The following is a 22,103-nucleotide window of genomic DNA, read 5'->3' on the forward strand; positions in this document are numbered from 1 at the left end:
TCGTGACTTATGTAACTAAGGGCCCAATAATCCAAACACTCTTAATAGCCAGGGCAGCACTAACTAGCATGAATCTCATTGACTGTCTTTTTTTTTTAAAAATCCTCCCTTTAAATAGGCAAGATGACTCACTGCAGTCAGCACTAAGTCCTGTAGTGTTTGCAGAATCGGGTCTTTAGGCAGTGATCTTTGAAGCTGCTCTTTGTGGGTGGACCGATGGGCCCATTCATAGACCCATTGACATTAGTGTTGTTCCTCCTGGGTCCAGGGGTCTGCTTGCATCCAGCAGCATGGATCAGAGCCTTAGTGGTCAGCTCTCCCAAGCAGCACTTGTATTCAGCACTGTCAGGAAATAGTCACTAAGAAAAGTAAGATGGAAAATGTTTAGTTTGAGCCTGATGTCACTGAACTCCTCAATCACCCAAATAGGCAATTCTGAAAATATTGTCAGAGACAACAGTGTTTTTATTTAATAAATTAATAGTTTCGCTTTGTAATTTATAAAAACCCTCAAGAGCTTGTACAATAACTGTTTGAAAGGGCTAAAGTTTTAAAAATCCTAATGAAAAAAGAGGGCATGTTGGAAAATCCTTTAAGGGTGAACTAACTCTGCTCTATTTATTGAACTGTAAGGAAAAGTGAATACCAGCATTGAGGACCTTCCACCGAAAATACTCTGCCACCAGCCCCAGCACATGTAAATTTCAAGCATTTTAGCTGTTCTCAATTGCTGTAATGGTACCTTGTTACATTATTATTATTTACATAGGGTGGGATTTTCAGAAGTACTCAGTGTTGGCCTAATTTTGCTGCCACTGAAGTTAATGGGAATCTGGTCATTGACTTCAGTGAGAACAGAGTTAGGTCAATGTTGAGTGCTTTTGAGAATCCCATTCCTAATGCTCCTACATGTCTTTAACTTGTACAGTGCACTAAGATGACATTTTTTAAAACCCTCTTCGTGTTTGTTTTTTCTTTAATAACATTTGTCTATTTGCCTTTCTACTGCTTGAATCCTATCAAGTGGCCTTTCATATAGATTTTTAAACCTTGGCTATATTCCTTTGTCTCCTCTGTTTTTTAACCCTATCTTATTTTTATTTTTTCCACCCTTGTGTGACAATGCGGTGGCAAATCGAAAGTGCAAAGGCAGCCACAGATGTTCAAAAGGAACTTGGATAATAATTATACCAATAAAATGTCATGGCAAATTTTAAAATAAAAAGAGCGAGCAAAGAGAGAGAGATTGAACTTGCTCAAATACACAGTATCCTAGGCTCAAGTTCTAGAGGTCTGTTTGTCTTTCATGTAGATCACTGGCTTGGGAATTCATGGTGGGAATTCAACCCCCATTGCCATAAAATCTCTTTACTTTCTGGCCACCTAGCCATTAGGGAATTCACTTGTTTTAACCCTTTATAGGAGTCTTTCCCAGCATGCTGTCCTGGATAACTGGCCTTTTAAACCTGGGAGAGACAATCTGCCTCATTCTGAAGTTTTGCTCTGACTGTACAGACTGTGGCTCCCACCCTTCAGCTACTTGGCTGTACTCCGTACTTTAGGATGTAGTTTCCTATCTTTCTGACCCGAGATGGAGACACATATTCCCAATCTTCCATTTTTATTTTTTCAACTCATGTTGAGGTGGGTATTTTTTGTTTGTGGATTCACTTTGTCTTTGGTATTAAGCTGAATAACCTCTCTCCCTCTTTCAGTCACTAAAGCAGAAAGATATGATGAAGTCCACAGTCCAAAATATTAACTTAAGAAATACTGGAAAGCATTCTGTAAAGAGTTGGTTACTTGCAAGTGCTGGCGTGGCAGCCCTGGACACTCTCTTTATTCACAGAACAGGTACAGTATAGGCAGAGTCAGCACAAGCTTCCCCATCGCCGTTCCACATATGCACTGTATCCTGGATGACTGGGTGGGTGGGCACCTCTAAGGGCAAGAGTTTAGTTCAGTTCCCATGCCCATTTCACCCTTATTTTAACTACTGCGACTTCCAGGAATGGTGTAAATTAGTGTCAGCTGTAATGCTGGCTTTTGGAGTCAGTAGGGAATTTAATATACAAGTGAACAACATATTGCATAATGCCGTCCTTATAATGGTCCCAATTCTGCTGCTGCTGTTCAGGCAAAACTTTCATTGAATCAAAATAAGGGTTTGGTATTTGCTTCAGTTTAGTAACTGTTTTCTTTTTCCTGCAGCATTTTGACAAACAAGGAATGAACTGCTTATCTTATAAAAAATGTATAGTCTATAGCTTCTGTAGTCTTGTGAAGAAGACATTTGCTGTCCGAATAGCAAGGTTAAAGTGACTGTGCATGAGGTAAATACGAACTTTAACTAATATTTCATTCTGAAAACTAGTCTGAACAGTACTTAGATAACTTCTCTCTGATGAGGCATCTGTCCCACATTGGCCTGTAAGGGGTTAATGTAGCCCTAAGGAGGCTGCGCAGAAAGCAGTCAATAGGAGAGGGGCTCCGAGGAGCAGCCAATCAGGGCCTGGCAGGCCCATATAAGGAGAGCTGCAGAGCAGAGCAGCTTCAGTTGCTCCCTGGAGCTCAAAGATGGGGAACTGGCTGCCTTGCAGGAGGAAGAGCCAGAACAAAACCCAGTCACTGACTCAAAGAGTTCACAATCTACAGGGAAGTGTTCTTTATGGGCCTCTCATTTAAATTACACAGAAATTGGATTTATACATTGTTTAAAGTTGATAAAAAAATCTTACTGGTAATTTGGTTGTACTGGTATTAGCTATTCACTGGGAGCCCTATATTATGCACCCACATAAAAACCCACTGAGGGGAACAAAGGAATCCTGCCCTATTTGGGTTTGGATGCACAGCCTCCTCAGATCACAGGAGAATTGGGATTGCAGTGCAGGAAGAGTACAGGGCCAAAAAATCAGCTACAGAGACCAGCCATCTGCAGGAGCCCTGGCTCTCAACCCTGCAAATGTGTGGAAGGACTTTATACTTCTCTCAGGAACCCCCTCCAGTCATGGCAGCATGGCTGGCTCGTGGCCATGCTGCCATTGGCTGCTGGCCAGCATCTACACTCTGTGACCCTTTCTGATGGGGCCCACAAAGCATGAAGGATGAGTTAATGTTGCTTCAAGCAGCATTAAGGAAACCATTTTTTTTAATGCAGATTTTTCCCTACAGAGGAGTGGGGGAAACATAGCTCTGAAGATGGGTGTTCTGTGGTTTCTCCTCCAACTCTGCCTGTGCCCTTTTTTATGCTCTGGCTACATTTGGGTGGATGGGTGGAAACATCCTACATTTTCCATCCTCACAGCATTTGTCAATGTTTTTGCTCCTCCCCAGTGGACGCTGCACCACAAGGAAAGGGAGAGGCAATGTGTATTCTGCACATTAACAGTCTCTTTATTTCTGTTTTATGCGGAATGTCTTAAACATTTGATCTGAAAGTTACTTATCAAATATTCTACTAGTTTTTATCACTCTTGGCTTCATATAAAATACACTGACAGCTGTAAAGGGACACTGGCAATTTAAGACCTTGATTCAGGGAAGCATTTGAGCACATTCTTAACTTTAAGCCTCTGCTTAAGTTCCATAGAAGTCCCATTGACTTCAATGGGAATTAAGCACATGCTTAACTTTAAGCCTATGTTAGGATGGCAGTGGGCTTTTAAGAGGGCAAAGGCCAGTGCACCTGTGACTCGTCAGTTGACTGTCTTCTGTCCTCAGTTAGGCTTAAGAAAGGGCACCTGGACATTTGAGAGAGGTGACTGGGAGACTCAGAGCCTGAGAAGACTCAGATACTGGAGGTACAGGTGCCAGCTACCAGAGACTCAGGGCGACAGGGCCGTCCTTACCCATATGCAAAGTACACAGCTGCGTAGGGCACCAGGAAATTTGGGGCACCAAATTTCCTGGTGCCCTGCGCAGCTGTGTGATGCTCCAGCCCCTGCTTCGGCTCTTCTCCAGGGCCCCTGCCCCTGCCCTGCCCCTGCCACACCTCTTCCTACCTCTGCCCCAGCCCCGCCCCTACTCCGCTGAGGACTCCAGAAGCAGTCGGGCCTGCACTCACCGGTAAATAGAGCGACCTGGCCCCAACCTGCTCCACTCCCCTGGCTCCCAGCTGTGCCGCTGGCGAGTGCTGGGGGGCGGTTCCCCCTTCCCCCCCAAACCTGGGAGCCAGGGGAGCAGAGCAGGCTGGGGCCGGGTCACTCCACTTCCCACAGGAAGTGACACCCCCCTACCCCCTGCTCCTCCCCATGGAGGCCTGGGGCCAGCCCCCTCCCAGTCTCCCCCATGGAGGCCTGGGGCAGGGCCCCACACAGCCCCCCCACGGAGGCCTGGGGTGGAGCCCTCCCCGCTCCACCCCACGAGGGGCTGCGTAGGGGATCAAAATAGCTAGGGATGGCCCTGCAGGGGGAGACAGGAAACAGCAAGGAAGAGCTGGCAGCTGAGTCGCTTGGGAGAGTGCTACATGAGACCAAACAGAAAGCTGAGTTTGGATGAGAACCGCCAAAGCTGGGGAGCCCCGATGAGCAGAAAGCTCAGGCAGCGGCCCCAGGTAAAAGGGGAAGATCAGCTTAGTCAGGGGAAGCTGAGACTAGAAGCAAGAGGGTTCCTGCAGGAGGGTGGATCCCCTGAGCAGGGGTAGGAAAGTGTGGCAAAAGGATGTCCCTGGAGAGGGGAATGGAAAAACCATTGTAACTTTATCTGCTTGTGGAAACGTTTATTATGGAGATTTGGGGGAATTACTGGACCAGTGTATATGAATAAATTATGCTCAGAGGAAGGCTTTGTAGTGGGCATTGAGTGATTAGGTTCATTTCATGGGTGGAAGAAAGGGGAAACTGAGGCAGGCATACCTGCTGTGCAGCGGTCTGCTGCAGGAAGGCACTCCTGGGGTAGGGGGTTCTCTATGACAGGATGCATTCCTGAATTGGGTATAAATTTGGCCCCAAATCTTAATTATTGTGGCAAAGAAGAGTTCTAAAATTAAAACCTAAGACAAATAGGAGTGTTTCCATTTTAAAAATTCCAATGAAAACAGGTGTTTTTAAATAAACACCCCTGTGCCCTATTTGAAACCCAGACACTTCTGCACTGAAAACTGACTATAAACAAAAAGAAACTAGCTTCATTAATACTCATTATCTAACTTGCAAAAAGTAAATAAAGCATAAATAGAGACAAGTAAAGTGAATTTTTAAAATTATTCACTTTAAATAGTGAATTGGCATTATTAGTAATATAGGCAAATACATTGTTTACAACATGATTGCTAAATTGTGTTCCACTGCTAAACCATGTTCCATTCATTCTTTTTATGTGTCTATTGCTTTGCCTCTTTAATTGCATCAGTTGCGTATCCAAGGCTTTATTATATGGCTCTAATTTGCCAGTATTTTTTTATTTATTCAGAACCATCACACATTGTTAGGAAGGGAATAATATCCACTTTCATGCTTGATGGATGGTAAAAACTACCAAGCAAATATCTCTTTGATATTGTCGGTTTAGAGTGATAAAAAAGACCCCAAACACTCCTCTTCCATCTTATGCACTGTTATATAATAATTCAGAATATTTCTTTTCTTATAATTCAGTGTATAAAAATCTGTCATTTTACCACAGCCAACTGAAAGAAATTTAACCCTGAATGATGGCGTTTCACAGGGAAAGAATGTAGGAAGAGCTGATATTCACAGAAATATATACAAATAGGGCCTGATCCTGCAAACCTTTACTCTGTGACCATTTCTTTTGCAAATAACCATTTTTCATGAGTAGTGCCATTGGCTTCAGGGGGACTGCTTGAATGCGTACACATGCTTTTACAAGATTGGGCCAATAGGACCTAATACAATTCCTTTTAAAGTCAATGGAAATCATTCCATTGATTTCACTGGATTTTGGATCAGGCCCATAATGAGTCCTGATTAAGTTGCAAAATAGCATTTTATTAGAGCTGCTTGAAAATGTGTTTGTCACAAAGAAGGGGATGGTCAACTAAAGCAATTGTTCAGACCTCAGCTCCTTGGGAAAATGATAGAGCAGCTGCATAGCAATGAATTGCTATAGGCAAAAGGAACCTGGGTATGAGTCTGATTGCATACTGTTGGAAGTTGCGTCCAGAGTGGATACAGATAACCAGCGTGGGCTGCTACTGTGCCTTACCAGTGGGGCCAAACTTTCAAAATTGCCCAGGGCCAGATTATCAAGTGCTCACGACCCACAACTGGGGCAGACTTTCAGAAGTGCTCAGTTCCCATTGTAAAAATGATCAGATGATCCTTTACTCTCACAGATCTTGGGAGACAGACCTGTCCTCGCTTACAGACAACCCTCCAACCTAAAACAAATACTCACCAGCAACCACACATCACTGAACAAAAACACTGACCCAGGAACCTATCCTTGTAACAAAGCCCGATGCCAACTCTGTCCACATATCTATTCAAGTGACATCATCATAGGACCTAATCACATCAGCCATACCATCAGGGGCTTGTTCACCTGCACATCTACCAATGTGATATATGCCATCATGTGCCAGCAATGCCCCTCTGCCATGTACATTGGCCAAACCGGACAGTCTCTACGCAAAAGAATTAATGGACACAAATCTGACATCAGGAATCATAATACTCAATATATGTTCCACTCTATATGCATCCGAAGAAGTGGGCAGTAGCCCACAAAAGCTTATGCTCTAATAAATTTGTTAGTCTCTAAGGTGCCACAAGTACTCCTGTTCTTTTTGCGAATACAGACTAACATGGCTGCTACTCTGAAAAAAGTTCCCATTGTGACACTTATGGCTAGATATTCAAATGAGTTCAACAGCCAATGTGCTGAGATGTTTTGAAAATCTAGTTCCAACTGTGGGTGCTGAGCTCTTCATTCTGCCCGTATAGATACACCCAGTTGACCAGATATAATGTTGCTTCATGCAACCTTCATTATATCCCTTTATTCTGCTTAATTAGGGCATTTTTCTTATTATGTGGCATAATTTTCTTCTCCTACAGTTTGGGCTTGACATATTCCCCTTTCTGTGATTAGAATAATCCTGATAATCATCTGCATAATGGCTTTTTTTTTTTTACTGGTAAAGTTTGGCATGGAGTCCTAGTACTTCCTTTCCTATGCAAGGTGATATGCTTGCCCTTTTCTCACATCTTGCGATGTGTTCCTTTGATAGGCACTATGTCACTAGGGTTGCCAACTTTCTAATTGCACAAAACCAAACACCCTTATCCTACCCCGAGGCCCTGTCCCAGCCCCCCCTTCTCTGAGGCCCCGCCCCCACTCACTCCAGCCCCCTCCTCCGTTGTTCGCTCTCCCCCATCCTCACTGACTTTCACTGGGCTGGGGCAGGGGGTTGGGAGGCGGGAGGGGGTGAGGGCTCCTGCTGGGGGTGCAGGCTCTGGATTGAGGCCAGAAATGAGGGGTTCAGGGTGCAGGAGGGGTCTAGGGCAGGCGGTTGGGATGCAGGGTGGGGTGTGGGCTCTGGGAGGGGGCTCAGGGTGGGAGCAGGGGGTTGGGGTGTGGGAGGTGGTTTGGGGTGTGGGCTCCGGGAGGGGGCTCAGGGCTGGGGCAGGGGGTTGGGTGTGGGAGGGGGTTTGGAGTGCGTGCTCCAGGAGGGAGCTCAGGGCTGGGGCAGGGGTTTGAGGTGTGGGAGGGGGTTTGGGGTGCAGGCTCTGGGAGGGAGCTTGGTGTGGGAGCGGGCTCAGAGTGGGACAGGGGGTTGGGGTGTAGGACGGTGTTGGCGTCACTAGGCATAGCTACCAGGTAACTCGGGGGGAGTGGAAGGCCATAAGTGAGCTAATAGAGCTGTGTCAAACTTCTTTCCCACCATTATTTATTGTATTTGTGTCAAGCCTTTGAAGAGCCCAATGCTGTGGTACCTCGGCATATTTTTTATGAATTAAATTTAGGTTCATCCTCATTCACCAATAAAAGGAGCTGCTAGATCAGGCTTTACTGCAGCCCACAATATTGAAGACATTGGGCCAAATTCTCCATTGGTGCAGAGCCTTGTGGATGGGCCCTAGTAGTGGAAAATCCATCCGGCTGGGGGTTGGGGGTTGTGGCACTGCATACTACCTCCAACATTCCCTCTACCAAGGAAAGTTCATAGACTCATGTGGGGAGGCTACTGGCTGGAGAGGGATGTGGCAAGTTGCTGGGCAAATGACATGCTAATTAAGAACATACTTTCAGCTTCATCTGCCTCTGAGAAGAAATGATAGCTTCCCTGAGTCAACAGAAACCCCAACTGGGGGACAGTGGCTGACACAGAAAGATCTACCTCGGCAGAGGTGGGTCTGGCCATAGGACAGGGAGACCCCTAGCTTGTTGGCTAACTATTTCAGTATTGTCAACCCCAAATGTTCAACAATTATGTCAGTCCCTCTCCTTCACCCCCCCAAAATCTGAATTGCTTAAAATCATCAGAAGATTAAAAAAGTTAGGCTGGTGATGGATTGTTTGCTTTCTGGTTTGAGCCTTTAGGGTGCACTCAAGTCATGTTTTCAAACTATTCTTCACAACTGTGAGGAATAGAATTAAAAAAACAGTTAATTTTTTTTAAAATCACACCGGTAACGAAACTATTTAAACCTGTAAAGCTTTTAAGTGTGCCTGAGCCTTAATCTCTCTCCCTCATCTGGTTGGTTGGTTTTTTAAAGTGGATGGATGGATGACAGGTAATAACACTTCCTTACCTCACAGGGGTTTTGTGATAAATGTATGCGAGGCCCTTGGATGCTAGAGTGACAGGAGACGTGTAAGTAGATAAGAAATACTTACAAAGAAAAAAAAAAGAATATGACTTTCTTCCAGTCTTGTTTCAGAGACTTGTTCTGTTCTCTCAACATTGCTCTTCCCAGCTAATGCGCTATGTGCAGTCCAAGCAAGAACTACTAGCTTCCTAGCTGCAAATCATTTTTGGAACAAGAATAACTTTTAATAATGATAAAGGATTTCAGGGGTAAACCCAGTCGCCAGATGCCAAATTCACTGGCTTTAACTGAATCGAGTGGAGGTGCATCTGGGATGAATTTGGCCAAGTATCTTTATTCTTTTGCTATTATTTCTTAATTTGCTGTTCATTTAAGCAGGTTGGTACATGTACAAGTGTTTCATGTGTGTGCACAGTGAACTTGAAAAGCTGACGGATGTAGTTTGGAGGCCTGTTGAAAATTTTGCTACAAAATCACAAATACACCTATTTCAGAAAAGAACAGCTGATAGTTGTTTTTTTCCTTCACTTACCTGGCAGAATCTCAACTCGGTGCTCTGTATTTCACCTGTAGTGCCAGTGACAGCACAATCATCTAATATAACAAAAGGGTTCTGCATTTGTGTAGTAAGTACCAATGAGTGAACTGTTCGTGGTACATGAAGGATCAGACCAGGTCTTTTTCCTGTTCATTGAATTGAACCCAAGCTGTTTGGATTAAAAAGAAATGTTTCTTTCTGCACCATTAAGGCCCAGTTTTATTCCATGGAACACAAGTGAGTACAACCTGGTCAGTCAGAGCATGTGAGCAGAAAAGTGCAATTTATTCTATAGCCTGCTCTTCCATGATTGCAGATTGCTCTGTGCAGCTCTAGCCATGTGAAGAGTTTTCATATGTCATCATTCCCCTAATATGGTCAGCAGTTCTACCCCATATCTGCTTAAAAATGGGGGTATTTTCCTTTTCTCTGTGTACCTCATTTTAACCTACACAGTTAGAATGAGTTACAAGTCAGTCTATAATGGGCCAATAATGAGCCACTCTCTTACCACTTCAAAAGTTATTTCTCCTCCCTTGGTATCTTGCTGTTAATTGATTTATCTCATTAGACTGACTTAACACTTGGTAAAGCAGCCCCCATCCTTTCATGTATTTATACCTGATCCTCTATCTTTTACTTCATGCATCTGATGAAGTGGGTTCTAGCCCACGAAAGCTTATGCCCAAATAAATTTGTTAGTCTCTAAGGTGCCACAAGGACTCCTCATTTTTTTTGCTGATACAGACTAACACAGCTGCCAATGAAACAAGTCAGTCTTTGTAGCACTCTGCACATAGTGAAATTCTGTGATTGTACCCTTCTGAGCCAAAGCATATTCCTGATTTCCCCAAAACATCACAAGCTGGTACAACCCAGACAGGCTATAAAATAACAGTCAACACAGAAAACGTACCGAGAGTTGGGGGGCGATACATTAACCAAGCAAACTAATAGGAAATGTATGGCACATGAATCCTGCACTCGTACCTAGCAATGGAGATGCAAAACATGGTCATAATTCTTGTCTACATTCAGGGGCACAACCATAATTTTCCTAAGGAGGGGGCCCCAGAGCTTTCCCTCCCTTGCCCTGAAACCAGTGCTAAGCTCTCTACCTTGCACCTACCTCCACACACACTGCCCTCCTGCTGTCCACACCCAGCCCCACGCTCTTCCCCCCACATTGCCCTGCACCCAGCTCCAAGCTCTCCCCCTTGAACCCAGCCCCACAGTCCCCCACCCCACACCCAGCCCTGAGCTCTTACCCAGGGAGGCTAAAGAACATGATCCCCACCAGCGGCCAGGCAGTTCTGGCAGCCCCAGACCCCATCTTTCTTCTGCATCCCTGGGGAGCACCAAAAGCCTAGATCCAGTCCTCCCACCCAACTGGAGCTATCTGTGCCCTCTGCTCTACTTCTAGAAGGACAGCAAAGGCGGTGGTGGAGGGTGTGATGGGTTCAGTCACAGAGACCCCCTTGGGACTGTCACCTGATGTACTGAAACTACCTCTGAGCCCGTTTTCTCTGCCAGTTTGGGCCTCCAGAACCCTGCCTTGTTGAGCCAGACCTGCCAGTCTGCTCCAACACAGACCCAGGCTCTGAACCACGTGCCCCAAAGCTGCAGACTTAACTGAAAACAGCTTAAGAAGTTCTCCTGTCTCCAGCACCCAGACACCCAGCTCCCAAGGGGATCCAAATCCCAAATGAATCTGTTTTACTCTGTATAAAGCTTATACTGGGTAAACTCATAAATTGTCCACCTTCTATAACACTGATAGAGAGATATGCACAGCTGTTTGCTCCCCCAGGTATTACTTATTTATTTATTATGGGTTAATTAATAAGCAAAAGTGATTTTATTAAGTATAAAAGTATGATTTAAGTGGTTCCAAGTAACAACAGACAGAACAAAGTAAGTTACCAAGCAAAATAAAACAAAACATGCAAGTCTAAGCCTAATACAGTAGGAAACTGAATACAGGTAAATCTGACCCTCAGAAATGTCCCAATAAGCTTCTTTCACAGACTAGACTCCTTCCTAGTCTGGGCCCAATCCTTTTCAGACCAACATTATGGTTTATGGCCTGGGTCCAGCAATCACTCACACCCCCTTAGTTATAGTCCTTTGTCCCAGTTTCTTTCAGGCATCTCTTTGGGGTGGCAAGGCCATCTCTTGAGCCAGCTGAAGACAAAATGGAGGGGTTTCCAGGGCCTTTTATATTCTCTCTCTTGTGGGCAGAAACCCCTTTGCTCTTCTGTGCAAAATCACAGCAACAAGATAGAGTTTGTAGCCACCCGGGCAAGTCACATGTCCATGAATGATTCAGCTCTTTGCAGGCTGACCCCATTGTTTACATGTTAGTTTGAATGTTCCCAGGAAAGATCAGATGTGGATTGGCATCTCCCAAAGTCCATTGTCAGTTAAGAGTTTCTTGATTGAGCACTTACTGAGAATAGTCCTTACTCAAGAAGCTGACCAATTGCTTCACTGAGGCTACTTAGAATCAAACACATTGAGATACAAGTACATGGCCAATATTCATAACTTCATATACAAAAATGATTTACACATACAGACAGCATAATCATAACCAGCAAATTACAACCTTTCTGTAGGCACCTTGGTTGCAACAATGATCTATACGGTCACAGTTCATGTCAATAATATCACAGAGGGGTGGGAGAAAAACTACTGCAGGGGTTGCAATGCTATTCACATTTGACTGGCCCAAATTGCCAGGTCCAGTCAGGGACCACAGGAAAGAGGGAGGCTGGGCCTCCTTCCCATTGTGCCCCTAACTTCACTCAGGAGGAGTAATATGAGTGTAAGGTTAAACTGTGTCCCAGTTGAAACATATCACAGTGTGATTCACAGATTGCTGCTGACCTATGTACTGGTTCCAGTCTCTAATCAAACACTGGGGAAGTGAAACTTAGAGGGAAAGGTAGGTCATAGGGTCATTAAAATAGCCCTATACCCGTGTAATGGTTTCGTTCCTTAGTAATGATGAAAGGTATGTCTATGCTTCAAAGACTACAGTGGCACAGCTATAGCGCTTCAGCATGGATGCTACCTATGCTAATCCGTCCCATTGGTGTAAGTAATTCACTCCCACAAGAGGCGGTAGCTAGGTAAATGGAAGAATTTTTCTGTCAGTCTAGCACTTTCCACATGGGAACTTAGGCTGGCTTAACAATGCCTCTCAGGGGTGTGGATTTTTCACGCTCTTGACTGACTTAGTTAAACCAACCTAATTTTCTAGTGTAGACCAGGCAGAAGTCACCACTCCCATATTATGGAACAATGTGCAACAAGGAACAACGTAATACTATCATGCTCCTGAGATAAGTTTGCCTAGGAGAAGGGAAGGGAAGTGACTTGCTGAAGCTTGCTGAATTTGGATGCTGACTTTGCCAAACAAGTATTTTTGGGAAAAAGCACATTGCACCCACAATCTACATATTACAGCATCATCTCTCTCCGGATAAAGAATTTACAATACCTAGCACAAGTAATAGCAATACTTAGCATTTACATAGTACTCTACATCATCTTAAGTTCTTTACAACATAAATAAATTAACAAGATATCATATTCAACACTGTGTTTATTTTGTATTAACACCTCTCTGACTCAAACATGTGCAAAACACTTGTGATAAAAGAAGTCTTTGATAAAAATTCAGCATTTCTGCTCCTGCAATTTAGGGCTGAGCAAACTCACAATAGGCATCTGAGACCTACAGAAGTTTCTCCAGTTAGAGAAGACCATGTTTGATGTTTCTGATATTTCTAAGGTAAAGGAACAAGCATTAACACCCCCTTTAAAACAAAATATCTTAGCAGCCTGCATAAGTCCTAAAGAAGCTAAAAAGGACACAAACCCTATTTTCCCTTTGCAGATCATCCTTTAAATTCAGAGGGAGTCATTAACAGAGCTGGGAACAGAACACAGAAGTTCCTGACTTCTATACCTCTATTCTCAGATCACCTAAACTTCTGGAGGACAAAAGTTGCTATGTAGCACCTCTGCAGTTCTCTGGTTTCTGAGGCTGACTGGGAAGCAGTCTGGTTCCTGGTCTATTTTAAGATGGCCTAGAACAATGTATCCCAAACTTGGGACGTCGCTTGTGTAGAGAAAGCCCCTGGTGGGCCGGGCCGGTTTGTTTACCTGCCGCATCTGCAGGTTCGGCTGATTGCGGCTCCCACTGGCCGCGGTTCACCCCTCCAGGCCAATGGGGGCTGCTGGAAGCGGCGTGGGCCGGGGGACATACTGGCCGCTGCTTCCAGCAGCTCCCATTGGCCTGGAGCGGCGAACCGTGGCCAGTGGGAGCTGCGATCGGCCGAACCTACGGACGTGGCAGGTAAACAAACTGGCCCGGCCCAGCCCAGCAGAGGCTTTCCCTACACAAGTGTCGTTTGGGAAAGACTGGCCTAGAAAGACCCACAAGAAGCCATCCTGGCAGTTAAATGTGGCTGGCCCCTGTAAATGAAATAGGTTCAGTTTCTCTGTGCCAGAACAGGTATGTAACTTGGCCAGTTGAGAGGGTGGGCAGCAGCTAGAGCTATAAAGGATAAGAGAGAACTAGAGATGGGAGGAAACCAGTGAATTAGAGCTGCCTGAGTAGGAGTTGGGGATAGTGAGAGCTGCTAGTGAGACTATGGAAGGTCCCAGAAAGAAGCAGAAAGTGTTTCCTGTGGGAAGGCTGAAGGCCAGAGGAGCAACAAGAGGGGTTTACTGGCTGACTTCCCTGGGTCAGAGGGCTAAAGGCAGGAGGGGCAGCAGCAGCAGAGGGGTGTGCTGGCTAGCTCTATGCTGGAGCTGAGGGGTGGAGAGGGTGGAAGGCACAAGAACAGCAGAGGGGCTTACGTGCTGATATCTTCATGCTGGAGAGTAGACCCCAGGGAGCAGTATAAGGGATGCTTCCCTAGCAAAGATGAAGTCCCAGCAGAGAGGCTGTGGGGGTTCCCAGTTGGAAGAGTGGAGTTGTACTCCAGCTGTCCTGGTAGAAGGACAGAAGTGGACTAATGAGGAGTCTAGGTGTGGCGGAAAAGACTCCTGAGTGTGCTATGGAAGGACTTCCATAGAAGCTGGTTGGGGGTGCCTGCTGGGCTGTACATGCCAAGGGTGGGAGATGGACTATGTCTGGGTTGCTTGTTGGGGACGTAATGAATGGGGTTTTGGTAATAAACTGACCCTAAAGAGGAGTATTATTTTGACAAGAGAGCCTGAAGAGGATTTATTAGGTTATCTGAGAGGAGAAACTGAGGCAGGTGTGCCTGTCATTCTATAGCCTGCTGAGGAGGGTACTCCAGTTGGAGCCACCTTGTGACAAGGAGTATTACAGTGTTCTAGCCATGCCTCTGTGCTCAAGGATGCATGTGAGGTTCATGTGCATGTGTGATGAAGGGGGCATAGGATTGACAATGACTAGCTAACATGTTTTTAAAGGTTTTAGGTGCATTAGGTGCAAATTCATGCGCTTAAAAACATTAACTAACACACTTTAAAACATGACCTACTGTCCTTGTCTAGATAGGGCCAAAGAGGGAGGGAAAGCTGGGCTACTTACCACTGACTTCCCAAGCCAGCTGAGAGCTGGTTCTCCTGGCTAATGGCTCAGTGCTCTATGTTATGGCTCCCTGCTCATCTCAGTGAAGCCCAGCAGGATGGGAAGGAGCTATGGACTGACTGAATGCACTCAGCACAGAGCAATATTCAGTTGCCCAACAGGTCAAATTTTTTTCCCATGGAATATTTTTTCCATCAGAAAACCTGGATTCAATGAAACATTCTGCAGGAACCTGCTGATTTTTGTCAATTTTTGATGAACACTTTATCAAAACTATGCTGAGAAGATTGTAGCAAAATGTCATGCTGGATTCTGACCACCTCTGCTCTGCAGCAGTACCTAAGGGTAGACAGTTGAAATTGTGTATGTCTCTTCAAAGGCATCACATTGCTACAAGAGTGGAGGAAAAATTGACTTCTCAAACAAGTAAACTAATAAAAAGAGTTTAAGGTAACATTAATATTTACCTATGGTAGCTCTCTCAGTGCAATTTTTGTATTAGCATATTATCATTATATGTAGGGTGTGAGAGTTTATACAGCTGATGAACTTTTTGCTTTGTGTGCATACATAGGCAATAAATGTGGTATCCTCAGAGTTCCTGTACAACCATACTTCCTCAGGCTGCAATCTAATAAGCTAAGTAGGGGTCCGCATTTGAATTGGCACTTGTGGTTATTATTTGTGTCTCTGAGTCAGCATTGAATGGGTATGTCTCAGCACAGGGCTAGGTTAGCACAGAAGATGTGATATGGAGGATGTGTAAAACAGATCTTTACCACTTCCAGTCATTAGAGAGCTCAGTGCAGTTTTCACAAGAGTAGGGAGTTAAATGTAGTGCTTTACCCTGTGACAGAATGACACTGGTCCTTTAACAGGGAGCAGGGTCAATGCACCTGTGCTGCATCAGCTGACCTAGGTTAGGCTTTAAAAGAGGGGCCCTCTCTATGGGAAAAAGGGACCTGGTAAAAGGGAGACCTGGGGACTCAGAGTGGGAAGCAGGAGTAGTAGACTTGCCAGAGTCCCCTGGGAGGGGAGCCGGTGAGACCCTGGGAGTTACATCCCAGGGTGAGTTGAACTATTTTATTCTCTCCCTGTAGATGAAAAATAAAACTGCTCAAAAGATATTGTGGGTGCGGCAGTGGGATGCTTGCAGGCTGGTGGGAAGCCCAGCCTTGTTACACATGGTGGAGAAAGCAGGCACTTTGATCAGCCCTGGTACAGGTTTATGGGTGGGCCGGAAGAGGTGAGGGAGCTGAAAAGCAGTGAGGTGTTCTTCAGCAGTGAAATGCTTATTCTCCCTAATTGGTGGATAGGGGAACAGTAACTGAAGGAGTTCTTCAGATTCACGTAGTGTCTAGCCTGCAGGCACGGCAGACCCAGGTAGTCTGCCAGCAGAATCAAAAGAGGCAGCAGCAGATTAGTTGGCTCTGGTGGTACTAGAAGAGAACTGCTGGAGATTGTGCTAAGAGCACACATCAGCACTCATAGGTCTAGAGACCAGACAATGTACTCTGAGGCTGAGTCATGGATATGCTGTGACTGGGACATCCAAGAAGGGTTTGCCCTGTGTGACTGATGTTAAGGCTAACTTTGGGAAGCGGAGCACAACAAACAGCAGAGATTGAGCAACACTGGCTGGTTCCAAAAGTATGGACGAGGATAGTATGGACTGGCATGTGTTTGCATGGAATATTTGGTGTAAAACATATTGTGAGGAAAGGTTTTGGTTTGGGAAAGTTTAGGGTTCTGCTTTGGAAAGGGTCCCTGGAGTTAGGATGGGTTTTGTGAGGCTTGCAGTAGGGGTGGGCAATGCCTTAAGGAGTGAGGAGGAATGGCACAGGTGACACTGGCAGTTTAGGAGGGAACAGAGCCAGTGAATCTGTGCTGCATCAACTGACCCAATTAGTCTTTAAAAGATGATACCTGGGGGTGGGATGAAGGGACTTGGTAGGAGGGAGACCTAGTGAGTCCAGCTAGGAAGCTGCAGGAACAGCAGGACTGTTGAGTCCCCTGGGAGGGAAGACAGTGAGACTCTGAAAGGTAAAGTGGGGGTGGGAAGTCCTGTGAGTTAGTGTCGGGTGAGCTGCAGAACTATCTTTTGTTTGGTCTGTGTTTGAGAGATACCCACAGTCTCCTTGAGGCTGCTTTATGGCAGTTGGTCAGTCATAGGCTGGTGATAAGCCCTGCCCTGTTACATGCCCAAATTCCAATTTGGAATAATTAGATTGAATCTATCTCAAATTCCCTCTGAATTTGGGACAAGGAGTTCCTTACTTCCTGCCTTATTGTTATGTAATGTTAACATTAAATCATGTTTCACCCTAGAAGTTGCCAATTATACTGCTGGGTGAAGTATTGCCTATCTCTGATTCATTCCCAGTGGGTAGAGATGTCATAGAAACTGCTGCCCTAGGGATTACATTTTGGGAGGGCATTTTAAATTCTGGACAGGGCGCTAAAGGACCCAAGCTGATGGATGCTCCCCACCCCAGGAGATACAATGAATCAGAGTAAGGCTTGTCTGGAGTTCTCCATCCAGCCAAAGATGCCTTGTTTACAATTAATTTCCCGCCCCCTGCCCAATTCCCAATTGCTTTATTACCAATGCAACTCCATGGGTGGTAGCGGTGATGGAAGCACTATTCTACGCTGACTGCTGGGTGAGGTGACGTGCTGGTAAAAATGCTAGGGGAGGAAGGGGCTCAGTCTATACTGGCATTCCCACTATTGCTACCTGGGATAATCCATGAATAATCTCCTTGTCAGAATGGAGAATTTCAGATAAACCACTTCCCTTTGGGCCCAAGATACATTCTGTATTTAAAAACCAAAAGAAGCCTTGCAGTGATGAATGGGGGTAGATTTGGGCAAGTGGCTTTCTAGGCAGAGTACAAGTCTGAGCGATTAGAAGCCCTGTGAGAAGTCTCTGACCTAAAATGTCTCAGTTGGGTTTTGTAAGTGGAATTACCTTAGTAAAGCATTACTATTCCTTGACTGACTGTCCACTCTAGTAGTGATTTAGATACACCTGGCAGTGTTTAGGTCCACCCCTATATCCACAGAAAAATAGACCTTAACATTCACTGTAGGCGGAAATTTGGCCTTCAGGTACTCCGTGTAGAAGTCAATAAAATCCAACTGATTGAAAGTCATGTCCCTTTTAAACCTCATAGAGCAAGAACCAAAACAGTATTTTTGTAGACTTTTGAATCCTGCAGGTTTTGTCATTACATTTTTCTAGTCCTAAATCACACCATTTTGTAAAATATTTTGGTAGATTCTCAAATTTCAGGGAAAACTTGTTTAAGTTTACACTGGTAACTGAAAATATTTTTTTTCTTGCACAACAAAGTTTTATATAGTACTTTATTTTATATAGTAGAGATTCCATCTCCTTTTTCTTTCATTCATGAAATGAGTTGTATTGAATGATATCTCAGCTGGGGGATATTTTTTTTTTTCTCATCATTGGCCTGATCTAACTTCCATTGAAACTGATGAAAAGACTGTGGCTGTTTCAGTGATGGTTTGATTGGACCCTCTTTCTCCATTAAGGAAACCTATGGGCCATCATGAAGTACTGTATTAAATTTTAAGGGTCATCTTTTCAGCCATTTACAAACTGGCCTCTACATTTTGTACATGGAAAACTTGCATATGCAAATGAATGCATAAGCTCTAATTTTTGTACCTGCAAAAATGCATATCACTAAAAGTCTGGCCTTAAACATCAGCTCCAGGCCAGTAGGAAGAATGGAATTAGCAGACAAGATAATTGTAGATTTTAGATGAACTCTAGTATTCTACCAGTATAGAACTATAGTGCCAGTGCTTGGATACTACAGAGACAAGTGTATTAGAAATATTGATAGAGTAAAACATTACACCATTTGGAAACCAAATTTCTAAGCAGAGGGAGACCTGTGTGAATGACAGTGAGAAGAATTGTTTTATTGTGAGTACCTTTAAGGAAGAACCACATACTACAATAAAACATAAGATTTCATTACAACATGCTCATAACACTATTAAAATATCATAAAGTAAATATATGAGGTGACGTTAGGGATTTAGACTTTCTATAACTGGCTATCAGTGAAATCGCACTAATGCGAATAACACCTGGGAAGTATTAAGGATTGCATAAGATAGACATAGGTATTGAACACTATACCAGAACTCAAATTGAACCTTCTTTGAGGCTTGAAAAAGCTTGGATCAGTTTTTTCCTTTATCTTTCATTTTTGTATGTATGTGTAACTGAATTAAAATCAGTGGAGCTGATCCTGCTTACACTAAGGGTACGTCTACACTGCATTCAAAAGTGTGACTGCAGTGTATGTATTCATACCTGACCTACCTTGGATCTAGCTAGCTCAAACAATAGCAGTGAAGCCACAGCAGCATGGGCTGTACAAGCCTGCCGGGGACCCTAGGGATGTACCCCAGCGCATGGCAGCATGGTCTAGCCTCTTGAGTACATCCCCAGGGCCCCTGGCGGGCTTGTACAGCCCATGCTGCTGTGGCTTCATTGCTATTGTTTGAGCTATCTAGCTCAAAGCTAGCTTTGTGTATGTCTACACGTGCTGCAGTCACATGTCCTGATTGCGGTGTAAATGCATCCTAAGTCTGAATTTGGCCCTCTTTTATTAAGAGAGCCTCTCCACAATAGTTGCTAATTTGAGAGAATTATTTTATGAGCAAACAGTACTAAATGTCCCTACAATAATCTTGTTGAAGGAGGCTTCAGATAGCAAACTTTGGCTTTTGATATTTAAGTTTTGTCAGAAATATAGGACAGCAGGCAATAGATGTATAGCCTAAGACTTTTCAAAGAAAAGTCCAATTTGATGCCCAGGTTAGGAGAGACTGTGTAGAGCTACAGGTCTGGTGTCAAAACTAAGACGTTTCATTCTTCTCTGTGGTTCTTTTTGGAAACTAGTTCAGATCTGATCTTGTGTAAACACTTTTTTTTAAATTACTTAATTTTACAAATCCAATTAGTGTTTAGTAAAATCACTTCCGCTCAGTGCACTTGATGCTGTTGAAGTTGTATTATAAACACTGTAGTTGTTTGTGATTCTGGATTACTGAGTGTCCTTTATTAGAACCACCTCAAAAGAGAATCCTCCTATGCAGAAAAGGTAGGTGAATTACTTATACTGACCTACACAGTGTCACATAGCAGTCTTTACTGGGCAAAAGTAAAAGGATGCTTTGAAAAAATCAGTGCTGTGCTTGTAGGAGATGTCATTTAATCAGCTAGACCAGTTAATAACTCTTGCTGCTTTTTTTATTTGTCAAGGGCTCAATATTTTTTCAATATGAGATCTTCACTGTGCTTTAAATGGCAGTTTATAATTAATGGTACTTGTATGAATTTTTGAAAAAAAGAGACACACTCAACATTCTTAGTTACAATTTATACATGATTTTAAAGTCTAATTAACATTCATCTTTACAAGATATATGCAAACAGATATGCAAATTTGGAAATAAATATGCAAACATATAAAATGTTGTTGAATTAAGTAGTCCTTAACATTTTTAATGAAATCAATATTTTATTCATATTTTGCACACAATTTTTCGTACCTACTGACTCAGTAGTTCTCAGATTTGTGTTCCATTTGTGAAGACTAAGGCTATGTCTACACTAGAGCCTACTCAGCATAAGTTATCATGCTCAGGGGTGTGAATGAACCGCCCTCCTGAGTGACATAAGTTACCCTGACATAAGTGCTCATGTGGACAGTGCTGTACGTGTAGACATGGCCTAAGTCTCTTCAGAAATTTCACCTTCCAAACCCATATTGTCCCTTTGGCAACTAGGGACTGATCCGGGTTCCGTTAAGTCAATGGGAATCTTTCCAACAGCACTAATAGAAGCTGGAATTGGCCCCTAGAGAGTCTGGGTACATGAAAAAGTGACTAACACAATATTGTGCTAAAATCTGTAAACACTTTAATGTGGTAGGTCCAGCTGTTATGTCCCCCCAGTTTGTGTCTGAGTGGCTTATTTCCTCTCCTTGGGTGTAGCACTTTATTTGTCACATCATCACCTACCGCTCTCATTGTTCTAATCTCTCCTTGTCAATTTGTTATTTGATTCTTCCTGTTAGCTACCTCTTCAATCCAGTAGTTGTCCATACATTTGATCTCTGTTGAGAAAATTTGATACACCACAGGAAGACCCAACAAAGACAGCCATGAGGTCACCACAAAGGGTCTAGAGATGTGATTGGCTTTTTGTGTTTTAATTGGTGGGGCGGGAGATGGGGGGGTTCTAAAAATCCTAACAGTTCTGTATATGGCTACCAATATAGAAGCAAGTGTTACTGCTGCATGACTTGACAGGTTTTTCACTGTTGTAATAGAATATAGTGCTCTGGACAGTGTGGATGTAGGGTGACCAGACAGCAAATGTGAAAAATCAGGATGGGGGTGGGGGGGGGTAATAGGAGCCTATATAAGAAAAAGACCCAAAAATCGGGACTGTCCCTATAAAATCGGGACATCTGGTCACTCTAGATGTACTCCATTGGCTACCAGTGACCCCCTATTTTGAGATTCACTGATGTAAAATGCATCCTTCCAATAGGAGCTGGAGAGAGAGAGAGAGAGAGGGGCATGGAGAGAAATCTGGGGACTGGTTTCCATGGTGGCCAATAATTGCAGTAGTAGGCAACTTGTAATAGGAGGTCTCCATTCTGCTTTTCTTCAATCTCAAGATTGCTTTGAGTTTTCATTAGCTCTGAACTATTCTGAGGACACAGCTGCAAGGCTGGGATTGCAGAGACGTAAGTGGAGGCCAGCAATCACTTCAAGCACGTAGTTAATTAATCCTTTTACATCTCAATTTATGTAGCTGATAGAGTACACTGGGCAGGTATTGGCTCAGTTTGGAGGCGCTTAACTATATACACATGCAAATATGAAGAGAGGATGAAACTGGGGGGCCAGAAGATTGCATTTAAAATAGAATATGCCTCAGAAAATGGGAGGTTTAAGTCTGAGTACCTAGTCAAAGTGAAGCTACTCCTTGTCCTATGGATATTCCCATGAAGCCTTGCACGCAAATAATAACAAAGCCTCATTAGCCAGTGCTTAGTCTGTGAGATCTGATGTGATCACTGTCCAATATGATATGGCTGCAAGCTGTAAATCACTTAGGTCTGGTTCATCAAACCCTATTTAATGTGAAGAGACCCTTTAAAGTCAATGGTGGCAGTTGTGTGAGTACAGGTGG

Source organism: Malaclemys terrapin, chromosome 8 (genome assembly GCF_027887155.1).
Source record: "Malaclemys terrapin pileata isolate rMalTer1 chromosome 8, rMalTer1.hap1, whole genome shotgun sequence".
NCBI lineage: Eukaryota > Metazoa > Chordata > Testudines > Emydidae > Malaclemys > Malaclemys terrapin.